The following is a 27700-nucleotide window of genomic DNA, read 5'->3' on the forward strand; positions in this document are numbered from 1 at the left end:
TTCATGGTGTATTGGTAAACATTTTGGACTCTGAATCCATGATCTATATTTACATCTTGGTAGGTTATATTGGTTTTGTTGTAAGTACAATACAGTTAATATCTCTGAGAAAGAAAATATCTATAAATTGCATAAATTAGGAATCTTACACACTGAGAGACAGGTTTATCTGTCATTTAATTCCTATAAAATGTATCCACTAAGAATCTTATACTCTGACTAAAAATGTACATGCTACCATATGAATGAGGTTTCATTGTGTAATGTTAACAATTCAGGGCTCTGAAACCTATAATCTGTATAAAAATTTGGTAGGTCCTAATGGCTTTTTTTTGTAAATACAATGTAATACTTATCTCTCTGATTATTATTCCTGTAACTTGTAGAAAATAAGATCTCACACTCTAAGTGAAAGTAGTATATGTGGTGTTAGAAGAGAGGTTCCATAGTGTAATAGTTAGCACTCTGGACTCTGAATCCAGCGATCTGAGTTCAAATCTCAGTGGGATCTGATGTGTTTTAGTACCTTCCGTTTAATTTCTTGATTGACAGAAAGTCTTCTTTTTCATGCATATAATAATTTTTTTAAATCACTAATTTTTGTAAATATGTACGAAAAGCTAAAAAAGGTAGTTATAGAAATGTATGTAATTATCTGAATTTTACTATATAACCCAAATAAGCATTGATGTAAATATATGTACAATAATTGCAATAAAATGTGTCTTCTAAGAATCTAACATTTTAGAAAAAAATGTTTAGCTCTCCCTCATGAATGAGGTTTCTTGGTGTATTGGTAACCACTCTGATCTTTGAATCCAGTGATCTGTATTTAAATCTTGGTAGGTCCTATTGTTTTTTTGTAAGTACCGTTCAGTTTATATTTCTCTGAGAGTACATTCTAATAAAAACTGTTTAAATGCTTCCTCATGAATGAGGTTTCCTGGTGTATTTGTAACCATTTTGGACTGTGAATCCATGATTTGTATTTACATCTTGGTAGGTCCTATTGTTTTTTTGTAAGTATTATGCAGTTCATATCTCTGAGAAAGAAAATATCTATAAATTGCATAAATTAAGAATTATACACACTGAGAGACAGGTTTATCTGTAATATAACTCCAATAAAATGTAACCTCTAAGAATCTTACATTGTGAGAATTTTTTTTACATGCCACCATATGAATGAGCTTTCATGGTGTACTGTTAACAATTCTGAACTCTAAAACCAATAATCTGTATATTCAAATTGGTAGGTCCTAATGGTTTTATTTGTAAATACAATGTAGTGCATATCTCTCTGAGTGAATATTTCTGTATCTTGTAGAAATTAAGATCTTACACTCTGAGAGAAAGTTTTATATGTGGTATTAGAAGGGAGATTCCATGGTGTTATGGTTAGCACTCTGTACTCTGAATCCAGTAAATTGAGTTCAAATCTCAGTGGGACCAGGTGCATTTTAGTACCTTCAGTTTAAGTCCTTGATTGACAAAAACTTTTCTTTTTTATACATATAATACATTTTTTAAATCACTGATTATTGTAAACATGTACTAAAATCTAAAAAAAAGGTAGTTATAGAAATGTTTGTAATTATATGAATTTTACTGTGTAATCCAAATAAGCATTGATGTAAATATATGTACAATAACTTCAATAAAATGTGTCTTCTAAGAATCTAACATTTTAGAATTTTTTTTATATGTTCCCTAATGAATGTGGGTTCTTGGTTTATTGGTAACCACTCCACTCTGATCTTTGAATACAGTGATCTGTATTTAAATCGGTAGGTCCTATTGGTTTTTTGTAAGTACCATTCAGTTCATATCTCTCTGAGAGTACATTCTTATAAAAATATTTAGATGCTCCCTAATGGATGAGGTTTCATGGTGTATTGGTAACCATTTTGGACTCTGAATCCATGATCTATATTTACATCTTGGTAGGTTCTATTGGTTTTGTTGTAAGTACAATACAGTTAATATCTCTGAGAAAGACTATATCTATAAATTGCATAAATTAGGAATCTTACACACTGAGAGACAGGTTTATCTGTCATTTAATTCCTATAAAATGTATCCACTAAGAATCTTATACTCTGACAAAAAATGTACATGCTACCATATGAATGAGGTTTCATTGTGTACTGTTAACAATTCTGGACTCTGAAACCTATAATCTGTATAAACATTTGGTAGGTCCTAATGGCTTTTTTTTTGTAAATACAATGTAATACTTATCTCTCTGATTATTATTCCTGTAACTTGTAGAAAATAAGATCTCACACTCTAAGTGAAAGTAGTATATGTGGTGTTAGAAGAGAGGTTCCATGGTGTAATAGTTAGCACTCTGGACTCTGAATCCAGCGATCTGAGTTCAAATCTCAGTGGGATCTGATGTGTTTTAGTACATTCCGTTTAATTTCTTGATTGACAGAAAGTCTTCTTTTTCATGCATATAATAATTTTTTTAAATCACTGATTTTTGTAAATATGTACGAAAAGCTAAAAAAGGTAGTTATAGAAATGTATGTAATTATCTGAATTTTACTATATAACCCAAATAAGCATTGATGTAAATATATGTACAATAATTGCAATAAAATGTGTCTTCTAAGAATCTAACATTTTAGAAAAAAATGTTTAGCTCTCCCTCATGAATGAGGTTTCTTGGTGTATTGGTAACCACTCTGATCTTTGAATCCAGTGATCTGTATTTAAATCTTGGTAGGTCCTATTGGTTTTTTGTAAGTACCATTCAGTTTATATTTCTCTGAGAGTACATTCTAATAAAAACTGTTTAAATGCTTCCTCATGAATGAGGTTTCCTGGTGTATTTGTAACCATTTTGGACTGTGAATCCATGATTTGTATTTACATCTTGGTAGGTCCTATTGTTTTTTTGTAAGTATTATGCAGTTCATATCTCTGAGAAAGAAAATATCTATAAATTGCATAAATTAAGTATTATACACACTGAGAGACAGGTTTATCTGTAATATAACTCTAATAAAATGTAACCTCTAAGAATCTTACACTGTGAGAATTTTTTTTACATGCCACCATAAGAATGAGCTTTCATGGTGTACTGTTAACAATTCTGAACTCTAAAACCAATAATCTGTATATTCAAATTGGTAGGTCCTAATGGTTTTATTTGTAAATACAATGTAGTGCATATCTCTCTGAATGAATATTTCTGTATCTTGTAGAAATTAAGATCTTACACTCTGAGAGAAAGTTTTATATGTGGTATTAGAAGGGAGATTCCATGGTGTTATGGTTAGCACTCTGTACTCTGAATCCAGTAAATTGAGTTCAAATCTCAGTGGGACCAGGTGCATTTTAGTACCTTCAGTTTAAGTCCTTGATTGACAAAAACTTTTCTTTTTTATACATATAATACATTTTTTAAATCACTGATTATTGTAAACATGTACTAAAATCTAAAAAAAAAGGTAGTTATAGAAATGTTTGTAATTATATGAATTTTACTGTGTAATCCAAATAAGCATTGATGTAAATATATGTACAATAACTTCAATAAAATGTGTCTTCTAAGAATCTAACATTTTAGAATTTTTTTTATATGTTCCCTAATGAATGTGGGTTCTTGGTTTATTGGTAACCACTCCACTCTGATCTTTGAATACAGTGATCTGTATTTAAATCGGTAGGTCCTATTGGTTTTTTGTAAGTACCATTCAGTTCATATCTCTCTGAGAGTACATTCTTATAAAAATATTTAGATGCTCCCTAATGGATGAGGTTTCATGGTGTATTGGTAACCATTTTGGACTCTGAATCCATGATCTATATTTACATCTTGGTAGGTTCTATTGGTTTTGTTGTAAGTACAATACAGTTAATATCTCTGAGAAAGAAAATATCTATAAATTGCATAAATTAAGAATCTTACACACTGAGAGACAGGTTTATCTGTCATTTAATTCCAATAAAATGTATCCACTAAGAATCTTATACTCTGACAAAAAATGTACATGCTACCATATGAATGAGGTTTCATTGTGTACTGTTAACAATTCTGGACTCTGAAACCTATAATCTGTATAAAAATTTGCTAGGTCCTAATGGCTTTTTTTGTAAATACAATGTAATATTTATCTCTCTGATTATTATTCCTGTAACTTGTAGAAAATAAGATCTCACACTCTAAGAGAAAGTTGTATATGTGGTGCTAGAAGAGAGGTTCCATGGTGTAATGGTTAGCACTCTGGTCTCTGAATCCAGCAATCCGAGTTCAAATCTCAGTGGGACCTGATGTGTTTTAGTACCTTCAGTTTAAGTTGTTGATTGACAGAAAGTCTTCTTTTTCATACATATAATACTTTTTTTAAATCACTGATTTTTGTAAATATGTACTAAAAGCTAAAAAAAGGTAGTTATAGAAATGTATGTAATTATATGAATTTTACTATATAACCCAAATAAGCGTTGATGTAAATATATGTACAATAATTGCAATAAAATGTGTCTTCTAAGAATGTAACATTTTAGAAAAAATTGTTTAGCTCTCCCTCGTGAATGAGGTTTCTTGGTGTATTGGTTACCAGGGGAAAGAACAAAGAAAGACTCTGTGTTGGGGCACACTTTGTTATTATTATATGCATATTTTGTGTATCTTGAACACTTTCCGGTATCAAATTCTCTCTTTATTTTATACTTTATTGTATTAAAAGTTAAGTCTTAATAAATTTATTGTAAATTTCAAAGTGTGCCCCAACACAGAGTCTTTCTTTGTTCTTTCCCCTGTACGACTATTACTGACTCTGGGAGCACCACCAACCACCTAATAATTTTGAGATACCCTTATTAAGGATCATTTAGCTCGGTATTGTTGGTTTCTTGAACAGTTTTCTACAATCTTTGTACGAATCTATGTTCATAATTTCTAAAATTTTCCTGTGCGGATCCAAACCAAATCCTTCTGTATTGGTAACCACTCTGATCTTTGAATCCAGTGATCTGTATTTAAATCTTGGTAGGTCCTATTGTTTTTTTGTAAGTACCGTTCAGTTTATATTTCTCTGAGAGTACATTCTAATAAAAACTGTTTAAATGCTTCCTCATGAATGAGGTTTCCTGGTGTATTTGTAACCATTTTGGACTCTGAATCCATGATTTGTATTTACATCTTGGTAGGTCCTATTGTTTTTTTGTAAGTATTATGCAGTTCATATCTCTGAGAAAGAAAATATCTATAAATTGCATAAATTAAGAATCATACGCACTGAGAGACAGGTTTATCGGTAATATAATTCCAATAAAATGTAACCTCTAAGAATTTTACACTGTGAGAAAATTTTTTACATGCCACCATATGAATGAGCTTTCATGGTGTACTGTTAACAATTCTGGACTCTGAAACCAATAATCTGTATATACAAATTGGTAGGTCCTAATGGTTTTATTTGTAAATACAATGTAGTACATATCTCTCTGAATGATAAAGTTTATATGGGTTATCAGAAGGGAGATTCCATGGTGTTATGGTTAGCACTCTGCACTCTGAATCCAGTAAATTGAGTTCAAATCTCGGTGGGACCAGGTGCATTTTAGTACCTTCAGTTTAAGTCCTTGATTGACAAAAACTTTTCATTTTTATACATATAATACATTTTTTTAAATCACTTATTATTGTAAAAATGTACTAAAATCTAAAAAAAGGTAGTTATAGAAATGTTTGTAATTATATGAATTTTACTGTGTAATCCAAATAAGCATTGCTGTTAATATATGTACAATAACTTCAATAAAATGTGTCTTCTAAGAATCTAACATTTTAGAAAATTTTTTTAGATGTTCCCTAATGAATGTGGTTTCTTGGTGTATTGGTAACCACTCCACTCTGATCTTTGAATACAGTGATCTGTATTTAAATCTTGGTAGGTCCTATTCTTTTTTTTGTAAGTACCATTCAGTTCATATCTCTCTGAGAGTACATTCTTATAAAAATATTTAGATGCTCCCTAATGGATGAGGTTTCATGGTGTATTGGTAAACATTTTGGACTCTGAATCCATGATCTATATTTACATCTTGGTAGGTTCTATTGGTTTTGTTGTAAGTACAATACAGTTCTTATCTCTGAGAAAGAAACTATCTATAAATTGCATAAATTAAGAATCTTACACACTGAGAGACAGGTTTATCTGTCATTTAATTCCTATAAAATGTATCCACTAAGAATCTTATACTCTGACAAAAAATGTACATGCTACCATATGAATGAGGTTTCATTGTGTACTGTTAACAATTCTGGACTCTGAAACCTATAATCTGTATAAAAATTTGGTAGGTCCTAATGGCTTTTTTTGTAAATACAATGTAATAATTATCTCTCTGATTATTATTCCTGTAACTTGTAGAAAATAAGATCTCACACTCTAAGAGAAAGTTGTATATGTGGTGTTAGAAGAGAGGTTCAATGGTGTAATGCTTAGCACTCTGGACTCTGAATCCAGTGGTCTGAGTTCAAATCTCAGTGTGACCTGATGTGTTTTAGTACCTTCAGTTTAAGTTCTTGATTGACAGAAAGTCTTCTTTTTCATACATATAATAATTTTTATTAAATCACTGATTTTTGTAAATATGTACGAAAAGCTAAAAAAGGTAGTTATAGAAAAGTATGTAATTATCTGAATTTTACTATATAACCCAAATAAGCGTTGATGTAAATATATGTACAATAATTGCAATAAAATGTGTCTTCTAAGAATCTAACATTTTAGAAAAAAATGTTTAGCTCTCCCTCATGAATGAGGTTTCTTGGTGTATTGGTAACCACTCTGATCTTTGAATCCAGTGATCTGTATTTAAATCTTGGTAGGTCCTATTGTTTTTTTGTAAGTACCGTTCAGTTTATATTTCTCTGAGAGTACATTCTAATGAAAACAGTTTAAATGCTTCCTCATGAATGAGGTTTCCTGGTGTATTTGTAACCATTTTGGACTCTGAATCCATGATTTGTATTTACATCTTGGTAGGTCCTATTGTTTTTTTGTAAGTATTATGCAGTTCATATCTCTGAGAAAGAAAATATCTATAAATTGCATAAATTAAGAATCATACACACTTAGAGACAGGTTTATCGGTAATATAATTCCAATAAAATGTAACCTCTAAGAATTTTACACTGTGAGAAATTTTTTTACATGCCACCATATGAATGAGCTTTCATGGTGTACTGTTAACAATTCTGGACTCTGAAACCAATAATCTGTATATACAAATTGGTAGGTCCTAATGGTTTTATTTGTAAATACAATGTAGTACATATCTCTCTGAATGAATATTTCTGTATCTTGTAGAAGTTAAGATCTTACACTCTGAGATAAAGTTTATATGTGTTATTAGAAGGGAGATTCCATGGTGTTATGGTTAGCACTCTGCACTCTTAATCCAGTAAATTGAGTTCAAATCTCGGTGGGACCAGGTGCATTTTAGTACCTTCAGTTTAAGTCCTTGATTGACAAAAACTTTTCTTTTTTTATACATATAATACATTTTTTTAAATCACTTATTATTGTAAAAATGTACTAAAATCTAAAAAAAGGTAGTTATAGAAATGTTTGTAATTATATGAATTTTACTGTGTAATCCAAATAAGCATTGCTGTTAATATATGTACAATAACTTCAATAAAATGTGTCTTCTAAGAATCTAACATTTTAGAAAAAAATGTTTAGATGTTCCCTAATGAATTTGGTTTCTTGGTGTATTGGTAACCACTCCACTCTGATCTTTGAATACAGTGATCTGTATTTAAATCTTGGTAGGTCCTATTCTTTTTTTTGTAAGTACCATTCAGTTCATATCTCTCTGAGAGTACATTCTTATAAAAATATTTAGATGCTCCCTAATGGATGAGGTTTCATGGTGTATTGGTAAACATTTTGGACTCTGAATCCATGATCTATATTTACATCTTGGTAGGTTCTATTGGTTTTGTTGTAAGTACAATACAGTTCTTATCTCTGAGAAAGAAAATATCTATAAATTGCATAAATTAAGAATCTTACACACTGAGAGACAGGTTTATCTGTCATTTAATTCCTATAAAATGTATCCACTAAGAATCTTATACTCTGACAAAAAATGTACATGCTACCATATGAATGAGGTTTCATTGTGTACTGTTAACAATTCTGGACTCTGAAACCTATAATCTGTATAAAAATTTGGTAGGTCCTAATGGCTTTTTTTGTAAATACAATGTAATAATTATCTCTCTGATTATTATTCCTGTAACTTGTAGAAAATAAGATCTCACACTCTAAGAGAAAGTTGTATATGTGGTGTTAGAAGAGAGGTTCAATGGTGTAATGCTTAGCACTCTGGTCTCTGAAGCCAGTGATCTGAGTTCAAATCTCAGTGGGACCTGATGTGTTTTAGTACCTTCAGTTTAAGTTCTTGATTGACAGAAAGTCTTCTTTTTCATACATATAATAATTTTTATTAAATCACTGATTTTTGTAAATATGTACGAAAAGCTAAAAAAGGTAGTTATAGAAATGTATGTAAATATATGAATTTTACTATATAACCCAAATAAGCGTTGATGTAAATATATGTACAATAATTGCAATAAAATGTGTCTTCTAAGAATCTAACATTTTAGAAAAAAATGTTTAGCTCTCCCTCATGAATGAGGTTTCTTGGTGTATTGGTAACCACTCTGATCTTTGAATCCAGTGATCTGTATTTAAATCTTGGTAGGTCCTATTGGTTTTTTGTAAGTACCGTTCAGTTTATATTTCTCTGAGAGTACATTCTAATAAAAACAGTTTAAATGCTTCCTCATGAATGAGGTTTCCTGGTGTATTTGTAACCATTTTGGACTCTGAATCCATGATTTGTATTTACATCTTGGTAGGTCCTATTGTTTTTTTGTAAGTATTATGCAGTTCATATCTCTGAGAAAGAAAATATCTATAAATTGCATAAATTAAGAATCATACACACTGAGAGACAGGGTTATCTGTAATATAATTCCAATAAAATGTAACCTCTAAGAATCTTACACTGTGAGAAATTTTTTTACATGCCACCATATGAATGAGCTTTCATGGTGTACTGTTAACAATTCTGGACTCTGAAACCAATAATCTGTATATTCAAATTGGTAGGTCCTAATGGTATTATTTGTAAATACAATGTAGTGCATATCTCTCTGAATGAATATTTCTGTATCTTGTAGAAATTAAGATCTTACACTCTGAGAGAAAGTTTTATATGTGATATTAGAAGCGAGATTCCATGGTGTTATGGTTAGCACTCTGTACTCTGAATCCAGTAAATTGAGTTCAAATCTCGGTGGGACCAGGTGCATTTTAGTACCTTCAGTTTAAGTCCTTGATTGACAAAACTTTTCTTTTTTATACATATAATACATTTTTTAAATCACTGATTATTGTAAAGATGTACTAAAATCTAAAAAAGGTAGTTATAGAAATGTTTGTAATTATATGAATTTTACTGTGTAATCCAAATAAGCATTGATGTTAATATACGTACAATAACTTCAATAAAATTTGTCTTCTAAGAATCTAACATTTTAGAAAAAAATGTTTAGATGTTCCCTAATGAATGTGGTTTCTTGGTGTATTGGTAACCACTCCCCTCTGATCTTTGAATACAGTGATCTGTATTTAAATCTTGGTAGGTCCTATTGTTTTTTTGTAAGTACCATTAAGTTCATATCTCTCTGAGAGTATATTCTTATAAAAATATTTAGATGCTCCCTAATGGATGAGGTTTCATGGTGTATTGGTAAACATTTTGGACTCTGAATCCATGATCTATATTTACATCTTGGTAGGTTCTATTGGTTTTGTTGTAAGTACAATACAGTTCATATCTCTGAGAAAGAAAATATCTATAAATTGCATAAATTAAGAATCTTACACACTGAGAGACAGGTTTATCTGTCATTTAATTCCTATAAAATGTATCCACTAAGAATCTTATACTCTGACAAAAAATGTACATGCTACCATATGAATGAGGTTACATTGTGTACTGTTAACAATTCTGGACTCTGAAACCTATAATCTGTATAAAAATTTGGTAGGTCCTAATGGCTTTTTTTGTAAATACAATGTAATACTTATCTCTCTGATTATTATTCCTGTAACTTGTAGAAAATAAGATCTCACACTCTAAGAGAAAGTTGTATAGGTGGTGTTAGAAGAGAGGTTCCATGGTGTAATGATTAGCACTCTGGACTCTGAATCCAGCGATCCGAGTTCAAAGCTCAGTGGGACCTTATGCGTTTTTGTACCTTCAGTTTAAGTTCTTGATTGACAGAAAGTCTTCTTTTTCATACATATAATAATTTTTTTTAAATCACTGATTTTTGTAAATATGTACGAAAAGCTAAAAAAGGTAGTTATAGAAATGTATGTAATTATATGAATTTTACTATATAAACCAAATAAGCGTTGATGTAAATATATGTACAATAATTGCAATAAAATGTGTCTTCTAAGAATCTAACATTTTAGAAAAAAATGTTTAGCTCTCCCTCATGAATGAGGTTTCTTGGTGTATTGGTAACCACTCTGATCTTTGAATCCAGTGATCTGTATTTAAATCTTGGTAGGTCCTATTGGTTTTTTGTAAGTACCGTTCAGTTTATATTTCTCTGAGAGTACATTCTAATAAAAACAGTTTAAATGCTTCCTCATGAATGAGGTTTCCTGGTGTATTTGTAACCATTTTGGACTCTGAATCCATGATTTGTATTTACATCTTGGTAGGTCCTATTGTTTTTTTGTAAGTATTATGCAGTTCATATCTCTGAGAAAGAAAATATCTTTAAATTGCATAAATTAAGAATCATACACACTGAGAGACAGGGTTATCTGTAATATAATTCCAATAAAATGTAACCTCTAAGAATCTTACACTGTGAGAAAAATTTTTACATGCCACCATATGAATGAGCAATCATGGTGTACTGTTAACAATTCTGGACTCTGAAACCAATAATCTGTATATACAAATTGGTAGGTCCTAATGGTTTTATTTGTAAATACAATGTAGTAAATATCTCTCTGAATGAATATTTCTGTATCTTGTAGAAATTAAGATCTTACACTCTGAGAGAAAGTTTTATATGTGTTATTAGAAGGGAGATTCCATGGTGTTATGGTTAGCACTTTGCACTCTGAATCCAGTAAATTAAGTTCAAATCTCAGTGGGACAAGGTACATTTTAGTACCTTCAGTTTAAGTCCTTCATTGACAAAAACTTTTCTTTTTTATACATATAATACATTTTTTTAAATCACTGATTATTGTAAATATGTACTAAAATCTAAAAAAAAGGTAGTTAAAAGAAATGTTTGTAATTATATGAATTTTACTGTGTAATCCAAATAAGCATTGATGTAAATATATGTACAATAACTTCAATAAAATGTGTCTTCTTAGAATCTAACATTTTAGATTTTTTTTATAAGTTCCCTAATGAATGTGGTTTCTTGGTTTATTGGTAACCACTCCACTCTGATCTTTGAATACAGTGATCTGTATTTAAATCTTGGTAGGTCCTATTGGTTTTTTGTAAGTACCATTCAGTTCATATCTCTCTGAGAGTACATTCTTATAAAAATATTTGATGCTCCCTAATGGATGAGGTTTCATGGTGTATTGGTAAACATTTTGGACTCTGAATCCATGATCTATATTTACATCTTGGTAGGTTCTATTGGTTTTGTTGTAAGTACAATACAGTTCATATCTCTGAGAAAGAAAATATCTATAAATTGCATAAATTAAGAATCTTACACACTGAGAGACAGGTTTATCTGTCATTTAATTCCTATAAAATGTATCCACTAAGAATCTTATACTCTGACAAAAAATGTACATGCTACCATATGAATGAGGTTACATTGTGTACTGTTAACAATTCTGGACTCTGAAACCTATAATCTGTATAAAAATTTGGTAGGTCCTAATGGCTTTTTTTGTAAATACAATGTAATACTTATCTCTCTGATTATTATTCCTGTAACTTGTAGAAAATAAGATCTCACACTCTAAGAGAAAGTTGTATAGGTGGTGTTAGAAGAGAGGTTCCATGGTGTAATGATTAGCACTCTGGACTCTGAATCCAGCGATCCGAGTTCAAAGCTCAGTGGGACCTTATGCGTTTTTGTACCTTCAGTTTAAGTTCTTGATTGACAGAAAGTCTTCTTTTTCATACATATAATAATTTTTTTTAAATCACTGATTTTTGTAAATATGTACGAAAAGCTAAAAAAGGTAGTTATAGAAATGTATGTAATTATATGAATTTTACTATATAACCCAAATAAGCGTTGATGTAAATATATGTACAATAATTGCAATAAAATGTGTCTTCTAAGAATCTAACATTTTAGAAAAAAATGTTTAGCTCTCCCTCATGAATGAGGTTTCTTGGTGTATTGGTAACCACTCTGATCTTTGAATCCAGTGATCTGTATTTAAATCTTGGTAGGTCCTATTGGTTTTTTGTAAGTACCGTTCAGTTTATATTTCTCTGAGAGTACATTCTAATAAAAACAGTTTAAATGCTTCCTCATGAATGAGGTTTCCTGGTGTATTTGTAACCATTTTGGACTCTGAATCCATGATTTGTATTTACATCTTGGTAGGTCCTATTGTTTTTTTGTAAGTATTATGCAGTTCATATCTCTGAGAAAGAAAATATCTTTAAATTGCATAAATTAAGAATCATACACACTGAGAGACAGGGTTATCTGTAATATAATTCCAATAAAATGTAACCTCTTAGAATCTTACACTGTGAGAAAAATTTTTACATGCCACCATATGAATGAGCAATCATGGTGTACTGTTAACAATTCTGGACTCTGAAACCAATAATCTGTATATACAAATTGGTAGGTCCTAATGGTTTTATTTGTAAATACAATGTAGTACATATCTCTCTGAATGAATATTTCTGTATCTTGTAGAAATTAAGATCTTACACTCTGAGAGAAAGTTTTATATGTGTTATTAGAAGGGAGATTCCATGGTGTTATGGTTAGCACTTTGCACTCTGAATCCAGTAAATTAAGTTCAAATCTCAGTGGGACCAGGTGCATTTTAGTACCTTCAGTTTAAGTCCTTGATTGACAAAACTTTTCTTTTTATACATATAATACATTTTTTTTAAATCACTGATTATTGTAAATATGTACTAAAATCTAAAAAAAAGGTAGTTAAAGAAATGTTTGTAATTATATGAATTTTACTGTGTAATCCAAATAAGCATTGATGTAAATATATGTACAATAACTTCAATAAAATGTGTCTTCTAAGAATCTAACATTTTAGATTTTTTTTTTATATGTTCCCTAATGAATGTTGTTTCTTGGCTTATTGGTAACCACTCCACTCTGATCTTTGAATACAGTGATCTGTATTTAAATCTTGGTAGGTCCTATTGGTTTTTTGTAAGTACCATTCAGTTCATATCTCTCTGAGAGTACATTCTTATAAAAATATTTAGATGCTCCCTAATGGATGAGGTTTCATGGTGTATTGGTAAACATTTTGGACTCTGAATCCATGATCTATATTTACATCTTGGTAGGTTCTATTGGTTTTGTTGTAAGTACAATACAGTTAATATCTCTGAGAAAGAAAATATCTATAAATTGCATAAATTAGGAATCTTACACACTGAGAGACAGGTTTATCTGTCATTTAATTCCTATAAAATGTATCCACTAAGAATCTTATACTCTGACAAAAAATGTACATGCTACCATATGAATGAGGTTTCATTGTGTACTGTTAACAATTCAGGACTCTGAAACCTATAATCTGTATAAAAATTTGGTAGGTCCTAATGGCTTTTTTTGTAAATACAATGTAATACTTATCTCTCTGATTATTATTCCTGTAACTTGTAGAAAATAAGATCTCACACTCTAAGAGAAAGTTGTATATGTGGTGTTAGAAGAGAGGTTCCATGGTGTAATGCTTAGCACTCTGGACTCTGAATCCAGCGATCTGAGTTCAAATCTCAGTGGGATCTGATGTGTACCTTCAGTTTAATTTCTTGATTGACAGAAAGTCTTCTTTTTCATACATATAATAATTTTTTTAAATCACTGATTTTTGTAAATATGTACGAAAAGCTAAAAAAGGTAGTTATAGAAATGTATGTAATTATCTGAATTTTACTATATAACCCAAATAAGCGTTGATGTAAATATATGTACAATAATTGCAATAAAATGTGTCTTCTAAGAATCTAACATTTTAGAAAAAAATGTTTAGCTCTCCCTCATGAATGAGGTTTATTGGTGTATTGGTAACCACTCTGGTCTTTGAATCCAGTGATCTGTATTTAAATCTCAGTAGGTCCTATTGTTTTTTTGTAGTACCGTTCAGTTTATATATTCTCTGAGAGTACATTCTAATAAAAACTGTTTAAATGCTTCCTCATGAATGAGGTTTCCTGGTGTATTTGTAACCATTTTGGACTCTGAATCCATGATTTGTATTTACATCTTGGTAGGTCCTATTGTTTTTTTGTAAGTATTATGCAGTTCATATCTCTGAGAAAGAAAATATCTTTAAATTGCATAAATTAAGAATCATACACACTGAGAGACAGGGTTATCTGTAATATAATTCCAATAAAATGTAACCTCTAAGAATCTTACACTGTGAGAAATTTTTTTACATGCCACCATATGAATGAGCTTTCATGGTGTACTGTTAACAATTCTGGACTCTGAAACCAATAATCTGTATATACAAATTGGTAGGTCCTAATGGTTTTATTTGTAAATACAATGTAGTACATATCTCTCTGAATGAATATTTCTGTATCTTGTAGAAATTAAGATCTTACACTCTGAGATAAAGTTTTATATGTGTTATTAGAAGGGAGATTCCATGGTGTTATGGTTAGCACTTTGCACTCTGAATCCAGTAAATTAAGTTCAAATCTCAGTGGGACCAGGTGCATTTTAGTACCTTCAGTTTAAGTCCTTGATTGACAAAAACTTTTCTTTTTTATACATATAATACATTTTTTTAAATCACTGATTATTGTAAATATGTACTAAAATCTAAAAAAAAGGTAGTTAAAGAAATGTTTGTAATTATATGAATTTTACTGTGTAATCCAAATAAGCATTGATGTAAATATATGTACAATAACTTCAATAAAATGTGTCTTCTAAGAATCTAACATTTTAGATTTTTTTTTTATATGTTCCCTAATGAATGTGGTTTCTTGGTTTATTGGTAACCACTCCACTCTGATCTTTGAATACACTGATCTGTATTTAAATCTTGGTAGGTCCTATTGGTTTTTTGTAAGTACCATTCAGTTCATATCTCTCTGAGAGTACATTCTTATAAAATTATTTAGATGCTCCCTAATGGATGAGGTTTCATGGTGTATTGGTAAACATTTTGGACTCTGAATCCATGATCTATATTTACATCTTGGTAGGTTCTATTGGTTTTGTTGTAAGTACAATACAGTTCATATCTCTGAGAAAGAAAATATCTATAAATTGCATAAATTAAGAATCTTACACACTGAGAGACAGGTTTATCTGTCATTTAATTCCTGTAAAATGTATCCACTAAGAATCTTATACTCTGACAAAAAATGTACATGCTACCATATGAATGAGGTTTCATTGTGTACTGTTAACAATTCTGGACTCTGAAACCTATAATCTGTATAAAAATTTGCTAGGTCCTAATGGCTTTTTTTGTAAATACAATGTAATACTTATCTCTCTGATTATTATTCCTGTAACTTGTAGAAAATAAGATCTCACACTCTAAGAGAAAGTTGTATAGGTGGTGTTAGAAGAGAGGTTCCATGGTGTAATGATTAGCACTCTGGACTCTGGATCCAGCGATCCGAGTTCAAAGCTCAGTGGGACCTTATGTGTTTTTGTACCTTCAGTTAAAGTTCTTGATTGACAGAAAGTCTTCTTTTTCATACATATAATAATTTTTTTTAAATCACTGATTTTTGTAAATATGTACGAAAAGCTAAAAAAGGTAGTTATAGAAATGTATGTAATTATATGAATTTTACTATATAACCCAAATAAGCGTTGATGTAAATATATGTACAATAATTGCAATAAAATGTGTCTTCTAAGAATCTAACATTTTAGAAAAAAATGTTTAGCTCTCCCTCATGAATGAGGTTTCTTGGTGTATTGGTAACCACTCTGATCTTTGAATCCAGTGATCTGTATTTAAATCTTGGTAGGTCCTATTGGTTTTTTGTAAGTACCGTTCAGTTTATATTTCTCTGAGAGTACATTCTAATAAAAACTGTTTAAATGCTTCCTCATGAATGAGGTTTCCTGGTGTATTTGTAACTATTTTGGACTGTGAATCCATGATTTGTATTTACATCTTGGTAGGTCCTATTGTTTTTTTGTAAGTATTATGCAGTTCATATCTCTGAGAAAGAAAATATCTATAAATTGCATAAATTAAGAATCATACACACTAAGAGACAGGTTTATCTGTAATATAACTCCAATAAAATGTAACCTCTAAGAATCTTACACTGTGAGAAATTTTTTTACATGCCACCATATGAATGAGCTTTCATGGTGTACTGTTAACAATTCTGAACTCTAAAACCAATAATCTGTATATTCAAATTGGTAGGTCCTAATGGTTTTATTTGTAAATACAATGTAGTGCATATCTCTCTGAATGAATATTTCTGTATCTTGTAGAAATTAAGATCTTACACTCTGAGAGAAAGTTTTATATGTGGTATTAGAAGGGAGATTCCATGGTGTTATGGTTAGCACTCTGTACTCTGAATCCAGTAAATTGAGTTCAAATCTCAGTGGGACCAGGTGCTTTTTAGTACCTTCAGTTTAAGTCCTTGATTGACAAAAACTTTTCTTTTTTATACATATAATACATTTTTTAAATCACTGATTATTGTAAATATGTACTAAAATCTAAAAAAGGTAGTTATAGAAATGTTTGTAATTATATGAATTGTACTGTGTAATCCAAATAAGCATTGATGTAAATATATGTACAATAACTTCAATAAAATGTGTCTTCTAAGAATCTAACATTTTAGATTTTTTTTTATATGTTCCCTAATGAATGTGGTTTCTTGGTTTATTGGTAACCACTCCACTCTGATCTTTGAATACATTGATTTGTATTTAAATCGGTAGGTCCTATTGGTTTTTTGTAAGTACCATTCAGTTCATATCTCTCTGAGAGTACATTCTTATAAAAATATTTAGATGCTCCCTAATGGATGATGTTTCATGGTGTATTGGTAAACATTTTGGACTCTGAATCCATGATCTATATTTACATCTTGGTAGGTTATATTGGTTTTGTTGTAAGTACAATACAGTTAATATCTCTGAGAAAGAAAATATCTATAAATTGCATAAATTAGGAATCTTACACACTGAGAGACAGGTTTATCTGTCATTTAATTCCAATAAAATGTATCCACTAAGAATCTTATACTCTGACAAAAAATTTAAATGCTACCATATGAATGAGGTTTCATTGTGTACTGTTAACAATTCAGGACTCTGAAACCTATAATCTGTATAAAAATTTGGTAGGTCCTAATGGCTTTTTTTTGTAAATACAATGTAATACTTATCTCTCTGATTATTATTCCTGTAACTTGTAGAAAATAAGATCTCACACTCTAAGTGAAAGTAGTATATGTGGTGTTAGAAGGGAGGTTCCAAGGTGTAATAGTTAGCACTCTGGACTCTGAATCCAGCGATCTGAGTTCAAATCTCAGTGGGATCTGATGTGTTTTAGTACCTTCAGTTTAATTTCTTGATTGACAGAAAGTCTTCTTTTTCATGCATATAATAATTTTTTTAAATCACTGATTTTTGTAAATATGTACGAGAAGCTAAAAAAGGTAGTTATAGAAATGTATGTAATTATCTGAATTTTACTATATAACCCAAATAAGCGTTGATGTAAATATATGTACAATAATTGCAATAAAATGTGTCTTCTAAGAATGTAACATTTTAGAAAAAAATGTTTATCTCTCCCTCATGAATGAGGTTTCTTGGTGTATTGGTAACCACTCTGATCTTTGAATCCAGTGATCTGTATTTAAATCTCGGTAGGTCCTATTGTTTTTTTGTAAGTACCGTTCAGTTTATATTTCTCTGAGAGTACATTCTAATAAAAACTGTTTAAATGCTTCTCATGAATGAGGTTTCCTGGTGTATTTGTAACCATTTTGGACTGTGAATCCATGATTTGTATTTACATCTTGGTAGGTCCTATTGTTTTTTTGTAAGTATTATGCAGTTCATATCTCTGAGAAAGAAAATATCTATAAATTGCATAAATTAAGAATCATACACACTGAGAGACAGGTTTATCTGTAATATAACTCCAATAAAATGTAACCTCTAAGAATCTTACACTGTGAGAAATTTTTTTACATGCCACCATATGAATGAGCTTTCATGGTGTACTGTTAACAATTCTGAACTCTAAAACCAATAATCTGTATATTCAAATTGGTAGGTCCTAATGGTATTATTTGTAAATACAATGTAGTGCATATCTCTCTGAATGAATATTTCTGTATCTTGTAGAAATTAAGATCTTACACTCTGAGAGAAAGTTTTATATGTGGTATTAGAAGGGAGATTCCATGGTGTTATGGTTAGCACTCTGTACTCTGAATCCAGTAAATTGAGTTCAAATCTCGGTGGGACCAGGTGCATTTTAGTACCTTCAGTTTAAGTCCTTGATTGACAAAAACTTTTCTTTTTTATACATATAATACATTTTTTAAATCACTGATTATTGTAAATATGTACTAAAATCTAAAAAAGGTAGTTATAGAAATGTTTGTAATTATATGAATTTTACTGTGTAATCCAAATAAGCATTGATGTTAATATACGTACAATAACTTCAATAAAATTTGTCTTCTAAGAATCTAACATTTTAGAAAAAAATGTTTAGATGTTCCCTAATGAATGTGGTTTCTTGGTGTATTGGTAACAACTCCCCTCTGATCTTTGACTACAGTGATCTGTATTTAAATCTTGGTAGGTCCTATTGGTTTTTTGTAAGTACCATTAAGTTCATATCTCTCTGAGAGTATATTCTTATAAAAATATTTAGATGCTCCCTATTGGATGAGGTTTCATGGTGTATTGGTAAACATTTTGGACTCTGAATCCATGATCTATATTTACATCTTGGTAGGTTCTATTGGTTTTGTTGTAAGTACAATACAGTTCATATCTCTGAGAAAGAAAATATCTATAAATTGCATAAATTAAGAATCTTACACACTGAGAGACAGGTTTATCTGTCATTTAATTCCAATAAAATGTATCCACTATGAATCTTATACTCTGACAAAAAATGTACATGCTACCATATGAATGAGGTTTCATTGTGTACTGTTAACAATGCTGGACTCTGAAACCTATAATCTGTATAAAAATTTGCTAGGTCCTCATGGCTTTTTTTGTAAATACAATGTAATACTTATCTCTCTGATTATTATTCACATAACTTGCAGAAAATAAGATCTCACACTCTAAGAGAAAGTTGTATAGGTGGTGTTAGAAGAGAGGTTCCATGGTGTAATGATTAGCACTCTGGACTCTGAATCCAGCGATCTGAGTTCAAATCTCAGTGGGATCTGATGTGTTTTAGTACCTTCTGTTTAATTTCTTGATTGACAGAAAGTCTTCTTTTTCATGCATATAATAATTTTTTTAAATCACTGATTTTTGTAAATATGTACGAAAAGCTAAAAAAGGTAGTTATAGAAATGTATGTAATTATCTGAATTTTACTATATAACCCAAATAAGCATTGATGTAAATATATGTACAATAATTGCAATAAAATGTGTCTTCTAAGAATGTAACATTTTAGAAAAAAATGTTTAGCTCTCCCTCATGAATGAGGTTTCTTGGTGTATTGGTAACCACTCTGATCTCGAATCCAGTGATCTGTATTTAAATCTTGGTAGGTCCTATTGTTTTTTAGTAAGTACCGTTCAGTTTATATTTCTCTGAGAGTACATTCTAATAAAAACTGTTTAAATGCTTCCTCATGAATGAGGTTTCCTGGTGTATTTGTAACCATTTTGGACTGTGAATCCATGATTTGTATTTACATCTTGGTAGGTCCTATTGTTTTTTTGTAAGTATTATGCAGTTCATATCTCTGAGAAAGAAAATATCTATAAATTGCATAAATTAAGAATCATACACACTGAGAGACAGGGTTATCTGTAATATAACTCCAATAACATGTAACCTCTAAGAATCTTACACTGTGAGAATTTTTTTTACATGCCACCATATGAATGAGCTTTCATGGTGTACTGTTAACAATTCTGAACTCTAAAACCAATAATCTGTATATTCAAATTGGTAGGTCCTAATGGTTTTATTTGTAAATACAATGTAGTGCATATCTCTCTGAATGAATATTTCTGTATCTTGTAGAAATTAAGATCTTACACTCTGAGAGAAAGTTTTATATGTGGTATTAGAAGGGAGATTCCATGGTGTTATGGTTAGCACTCTGTACTCTGAATCCAGTAAATTGAGTTCAAATCTCAGTGGGACCAGGTGCATTTTAGTACCTTCAGTTTAAGTCCTTGATTGACAAAAACTTTTCTTTTTTATACATATAATACATTTTTTAAATCACTGATTATTGTAAATATGTACTAAAATCTAAAAAAAGGTAGTTATAGAAATGTTTGTAATTATATGAATTTTACTGTGTAATCCAAATAAGCATTGATGTAAATATATGTACAATAACTTCAATAAAATGTGTCTTCTTAGAATCTAACATTTTAGATTTTTTTTATATGTTCCCTAATGAATGTGGTTTCTTGGTTTATTGGTAACCACTCCACTCTGATCTTTGAATACAGTGATCTGTATTTAAATCTTGGTAGGTCCTATTGGTTTTTTGTAAGTACCATTCAGTTCATATCTCTCTGAGAGTACATTCTTATAAAAATATTTAGATGCTCCCTAATGGATGAGGTTTCATGGTGTATTGGTAAACATTTTGGACTCTGAATCCATGATCTATATTTACATCTTGGTAGGTTCTATTGGTTTTGTTGTAAGTACAATACAGTTCATATCTCTGAGAAAGAAAATATCTATAAATTGCATAAATTAAGAATCTTACACACTGAGAGACAGGTTTATCTGTCATTTAATTCCTATAAAATGTATCCACTAAGAATCTTATACTCTGACAAAAAATGTACATGCTACCATATGAATGAGGTTACATTGTGTACTGTTAACAATTCTGGACTCTGAAACCTATAATCTGTATAAAAATTTGGTAGGTCCTTATGGCTTTTTTTGTAAATACAATGTAATACTTATCTCTCTGATTATTATTCCTGTAACTTGTAGAAAATAAGATCTCACACTCTAAGAGAAAGTTGTATAGGTGGTGTTAGAAGAGAGGTTCCATGGTGTAATGATTAGCACTCTGGATTCTGAATCCAGCGATCCGAGTTCAAAGCTCAGTGGGACCTTATGCGTTTTTGTACCTTCAGTTTAAGTTCTTGATTGACAAAAAGTCTTCTTTTTCATACATATAATAATTTTTTTTAAATCACTGATTTTTGTAAATATGTACGAAAAGCTAAAAAAGGTAGTTATAGAAATGTATGTAATTATATGAATTTTACTATATAACCCAAATAAGCGTTGATGTAAATATATGTACAATAATTGCAATAAAATGTGTCTTCTAAGAATCTAACATTTTAGAAAAAAATGTTTAGCTCTCCCTCATGAATGAGGTTTCTTGGTGTATTGGTAACCACTCTGATCTTTGAATCCAGTGATCTGTATTTAAATCTTGGTAGGTCCTATTGGTTTTTTGTAAGTACCGTTCAGTTTATATTTCTCTGAGAGTACATTCTAATAAAAACAGTTTAAATGCTTCCTCATGAATGAGGTTTCCTGGTGTATTTGTAACCATTTTGGACTCTGAATCCATGATTTGTATTTACATCTTGGTAGGTCCTATTGTTTTTTTGTAAGTATTATGCAGTTCATATCTCTGAGAAAGAAAATATCTTTAAATTGCATAAATTAAGAATCATACACACTGAGAGACAGGGTTATCTGTAATATAATTCCAATAAAATGTAACCTCTTAGAATCTTACACTGTGAGAAAATTTTTACATGCCACCATATGAATGAGCAATCATGGTGTACTGTTAACAATTCTGGACTCTGAAACCAATAATCTGTATATACAAATTGGTAGGTCCTAATGGTTTTATTTGTAAATACAATGTAGTACATATCTCTCTGAATGAATATTTCTGTATCTTGTAGAAATTAAGATCTTACACTCTGAGAGAAAGTTTTATATGTGTTATTAGAAGGGAGATTCCATGGTGTTATGGTTAGCACTTTGCACTCTGAATCCAGTAAATTAAGTTCAAATCTCAGTGGGACCAGGTGCATTTTAGTACCTTCAGTTTAAGTCCTTGATTGACAAAAACTTTTCTTTTTATACATATAATACATTTTTTTTAAATCACTGATTATTGTAAATATGTACTAAAATCTTAAAAAAAGGTAGTTAAAGAAATGTTTGTAATTATATGAATTTTACTGTGTAATCCAAATAAGCATTGATGTAAATATATGTACAATAACTTCAATAAAATGTGTCTTCTAAGAATCTAACATTTTAGATTTTTTTTTTATATGTTCCCTAATGAATGTTGTTTCTTGGTTTATTGGTAACCACTCCACTCTGATCTTTGAATACAGTGATCTGTATTTAAATCTTGGTAGGTCCTATTGGTTTTTTGTAAGTACCATTCAGTTCATATCTCTCTGAGAGTACATTCTTATAAAAATATTTAGATGCTCCCTAATGGATGAGGTTTCATGGTGTATTGGTAAACATTTTGGACTCTGAATCCATGATCTATATTTACATCTTGGTAGGTTCTATTGGTTTTGTTGTAAGTACAATACAGTTAATATCTCTGAGAAAGAAAATATCTATAAATTGCATAAATTAGGAATCTTACACACTGAGAGACAGGTTTATCTGTCATTTAATTCCTATAAAATGTATCCACTAAGAATCTTATACTCTGACAAAAAATGTACATGCTACCATATGAATGAGGTTTCATTGTGTACTGTTAACAATTCAGGACTCTGAAACCTATAATCTGTATAAAAATTTGGTAGGTCCTAATGGCTTTTTTTGTAAATACAATGTAATACTTATCTCTCTGATTATTATTCCTGTAACTTGTAGAAAATAAGATCTCACACTCTAAGAGAAAGTTGTATATGTGGTGTTAGAAGAGAGGTTCCATGGTGTAATGCTTAGCACTCTGGACTCTGAATCCAGCGATCTGAGTTCAAATCTCAGTGGGATCTGATGTGTACCTTCAGTTTAATTTCTTGATTGACAGAAAGTCTTCTTTTTCATACATATAATAATTTTTTTAAATCACTGATTTTTGTAAATATGTACGAAAAGCTAAAAAAGGTAGTTATAGAAATGTATGTAATTATCTGAATTTTACTATATAACCCAAATAAGCGTTGATGTAAATATATGTACAATAATTGCAATAAAATGTGTCTTCTAAGAATCTAACATTTTAGAAAAAAATGTTTAGCTCTCCCTCATGAATGAGGTTTATTGGTGTATTGGTAACCACTCTGGTCTTTGAATCCAGTGATCTGTATTTAAATCTCAGTAGGTCCTATTGTTTTTTTGTAGTACCGTTCAGTTTATATATTCTCTGAGAGTACATTCTAATAAAAACTGTTTAAATGCTTCCTCATGAATGAGGTTTCCTGGTGTATTTGTAACCATTTTGGACTCTGAATCCATGATTTGTATTTACATCTTGGTAGGTCCTATTGTTTTTTTGTAAGTGTTATGCAGTTCATATCTCTGAGAAAGAAAATATCTTTAAATTGCATAAATTAAGAATCATACACACTGAGAGACAGGGTTATCTGTAATATAATTCCAATAAAATGTAACCTCTAAGAATCTTACACTGTGAGAAATTTTTTTACATGCCACCATATGAATGAGCTTTCATGGTGTACTGTTAACAATTCTGGACTCTGAAACCAATAATCTGTATATACAAATTGGTAGGTCCTAATGGTTTTATTTGTAAATACAATGTAGCACATATCTCTCTGAATGAATATTTCTGTATCTTGTAGAAATTAAGATCTTACACTCTGAGATAAAGTTTTATATGTGTTATTAGAAGGGAGATTCCATGGTGTTATGGTTAGCACTTTGCACTCTGAATCCAGTAAATTAAGTTCAAATCTCAGTGGGACCAGGTGCATTTTAGTACCTTCAGTTTAAGTCCTTGATTGACAAAAACTTTTCTTTTTTATACATATAATACATTTTTTTAAATCACTGATTATTGTAAATATGTACTAAAATCTAAAAAAAAGGTAGTTAAAGAAATGTTTGTAATTATATGAATTTTACTGTGTAATCCAAATAAGCATTGATGTAAATATATGTACAATAACTTCAATAAAATGTGTCTTCTAAGAATCTAACATTTTAGATTTTTTTTTTATATGTTCCCTAATGAATGTGGTTTCTTGGTTTATTGGTAACCACTCCACTCTGATCTTTGAATACACTGATCTGTATTTAAATCTTGGTAGGTCCTATTGGTTTTTTGTAAGTACCATTCAGTTCATATCTCTCTGAGAGTACATTCTTATAAAATTATTTAGATGCTCCCTAATGGATGAGATTTCATGGTGTATTGGTAAACATTTTGGACTCTGAATCCATGATCTATATTTACATCTTGGTAGGTTCTATTGGTTTTGTTGTAAGTACAATACAGTTCATATCTCTGAGAAAGAAAATATCTATAAATTGCATAAATTAAGAATCTTACACACTGAGAGACAGGTTTATCTGTCATTTAATTCCTGTAAAATGTATCCACTAAGAATCTTATACTCTGACAAAAAATGTACATGCTACCATATGAATGAGGTTTCATTGTGTACTGTTAACAATTCTGGACTCTGAAACCTATAATCTGTATAAAAATTTGCTAGGTCCTAATGGCTTTTTTTGTAAATACAATGTAATACTTATCTCTCTGATTATTATTCCTGTAACTTGTAGAAAATAAGATCTCACACTCTAAGAGAAAGTTGTATAGGTGGTGTTAGAAGAGAGGTTCCATGGTGTAATGATTAGCACTCTGGACTCTGAATCCAGCGATCTGAGTTCAAATCTCAGTGGGATCTGATGTGTTTTAGTACCTTCTGTTTAATTTCTTGATTGACAGAAAGTCTTCTTTTTCATGCATATAATAATTTTTTTAAATCACTGATTTTTGTAAATATGTACGAAAAGCTAAAAAAGGTAGTTATAGAAATGTATGTAATTATCTGAATTTTACTATATAACCCAAATAAGCGTTGATGTAAATATATGTACAATAATTGCAATAAAATGTGTCTTCTAAGAATGTAACATTTTAGAAAAAAATGTTTAGCTCTCCCTCATGAATGAGGTTTCTTGGTGTATTGGTAACCACTCTGATCTTTGAATCCAGTGATCTGTATTTAAATCTTGGTAGGTCCTATTGTTTTTTAGTAAGTACCGTTCAGTTTATATTTCTCTGAGAGTACATTCTAATAAAAACTGTTTAAATGCTTCCTCATGAATGAGGTTTCCTGGTGTATTTGTAACCATTTTGGACTGTGAATCCATGATTTGTATTTACATCTTGGTAGGTCCTATTGTTTTTTTGTAAGTATTATGCAGTTCATATCTCTGAGAAAGAATATATCTATAAATTGCATAAATTAAGAATCATACACACTGAGAGACAGGTTTATCTGTAATATAACTCCAATAAAATATAACCTCTAAGAATCTTACACTGTGAGAATTTTTTTTACATGCCACCATATGAATGAGCTTTCATGGTGTATTGTTAACAATTCTGAACTCTAAAACCAATAATCTGTATATTCAAATTGGTAGGTCCTAATGGTATTATTTGTAAATACAATGTAGTGCATATCTCTCTGAATGAATATTTCTGTATCTTGTAGAAATTAAGATCTTACACTCTGAGAGAAAGTTTTATATGTGGTATTAGAAGGGAGATTCCATGGTGTTATGGTTAGCACTCTGTACTCTGAATCCAGTAAATTGAGTTCAAATCTCGGTGGGACCAGGTGCATTTTAGTACCTTCAGTTTAAGTCCTTGATTGACAAAAACTTTTCTTTTTTATACATATAATACATTTTTTAAATCACTGATTATTGTAAATATGTACTAAAATCTAAAAAAGGTAGTTATAGAAATGTTTGTAATTATATGAATTTTACTGTGTAATCCAAATAAGCATTGATGTTAATATACGTACAATAACTTCAATAAAATTTGTCTTCTAAGAATCTAACATTTTAGAAAAAAATGTTTAGATGTTCCCTAATGAATGTGGTTTCTTGGTGTATTGGTAACCACTCCCCTCTGATCTTTGACTACAGTGATCTGTATTTAAATCTTGGTAGGTCCTATTGGTTTTTTGTAAGTACCATTAAGTTCATATCTCTCTGAGAGTATATTCTTATAAAAATATTTAGATGCTCCCTATTGGATGAGGTTTCATGGTGTATTGGTAAACATTTTGGACTCTGAATCCATGATCTATATTTACATCTTGGTAGGTTCTATTGGTTTTGTTGTAAGTACAATACAGTTCATATCTCTGAGAAAGAAAATATCTATAAATTGCATAAATTAAGAATCTTACACACTGAGAGACAGGTTTATCTGTCATTTAATTCCAATAAAATGTATCCACTATGAATCTTATACTCTGACAAAAAATGTACATGCTACCATATGAATGAGGTTTCATTGTGTACTGTTAACAATGCTGGACTCTGAAACCTATAATCTGTATAAAAATTTGCTAGGTCCTCATGGCTTTTTTTGTAAATACAATGTTATACTTATCTCTCTGATTATTATTCACATAACTTGCTGAAAATAAGATCTCACACTCTAAGAGAAAGTTGTATAGGTGGTGTTAGAAGAGAGGTTCCATGGTGTAATGATTAGCACTCTGGACTCTGAATCCAGCGATCTGAGTTCAAATCTCAGTGGGATCTGATGTGTTTTAGTACCTTCTGTTTAATTTCTTGATTGACAGAAAGTCTTCTTTTTCATGCATATAATAATTTTTTTAAATCACTGATTTTTGTAAATATGCACGAAAAGCTAAAAAAGGTAGTTATAGAAATGTATGTAATTATCTGAATTTTACTATATAACCCAAATAAGCATTGATGTAAATATATGTACAATAATTGCAATAAAATGTGTCTTCTAAGAATGTAACATTTTAGAAAAAAATGTTTAGCTCTCCCTCATGAATGAGGTTTCTTGGTGTATTGGTAACCACTCTGATCTTTGAATCCAGTGATCTGTATTTAAATCTTGGTAGGTCCTATTGTTTTTTAGTAAGTACCGTTCAGTTTATATTTCTCTGAGAGTACATTCTAGTAAAAACTGTTTAAATGCTTCCTCATGAATGAGGTTTCCTGGTGTATTTGTAACCATTTTGG

General features: G+C 30.2%; 7 non-coding genes across 7 annotated transcripts; all 7 read left to right on the forward strand.

Moving 5' to 3' along the window:
- Positions 1-439: 439 nt before the first annotated feature.
- TRNAQ-CUG (transfer RNA glutamine (anticodon CUG)) lies at positions 440-511 on the forward strand. The gene has a single exon. It is a non-coding gene; the product is annotated as a tRNA-Gln (tRNA).
- Positions 512-2324: 1813 nt separating this feature from the next.
- TRNAQ-CUG (transfer RNA glutamine (anticodon CUG)) lies at positions 2325-2396 on the forward strand. The gene has a single exon. It is a non-coding gene; the product is annotated as a tRNA-Gln (tRNA).
- Positions 2397-13989: 11593 nt separating this feature from the next.
- On the forward strand, positions 13990-14061 carry TRNAQ-CUG (transfer RNA glutamine (anticodon CUG)). Its single transcript has one exon. It is a non-coding gene; the product is annotated as a tRNA-Gln (tRNA).
- Positions 14062-19637: 5576 nt separating this feature from the next.
- Positions 19638-19709, forward strand: TRNAQ-CUG (transfer RNA glutamine (anticodon CUG)). The gene has a single exon. It is a non-coding gene; the product is annotated as a tRNA-Gln (tRNA).
- Positions 19710-23406: 3697 nt separating this feature from the next.
- TRNAQ-CUG (transfer RNA glutamine (anticodon CUG)) lies at positions 23407-23478 on the forward strand. Its single transcript has one exon. It is a non-coding gene; the product is annotated as a tRNA-Gln (tRNA).
- A 1809-nt stretch (positions 23479-25287) lies between these two features.
- On the forward strand, positions 25288-25359 carry TRNAQ-CUG (transfer RNA glutamine (anticodon CUG)). The gene has a single exon. It is a non-coding gene; the product is annotated as a tRNA-Gln (tRNA).
- A 1813-nt stretch (positions 25360-27172) lies between these two features.
- TRNAQ-CUG (transfer RNA glutamine (anticodon CUG)) lies at positions 27173-27244 on the forward strand. The gene has a single exon. It is a non-coding gene; the product is annotated as a tRNA-Gln (tRNA).
- Positions 27245-27700: the final 456 nt, after the last annotated feature.

Source organism: Pseudophryne corroboree, chromosome 11, assembly GCF_028390025.1.
Source record: "Pseudophryne corroboree isolate aPseCor3 chromosome 11, aPseCor3.hap2, whole genome shotgun sequence".
NCBI lineage: Eukaryota > Metazoa > Chordata > Amphibia > Anura > Myobatrachidae > Pseudophryne > Pseudophryne corroboree.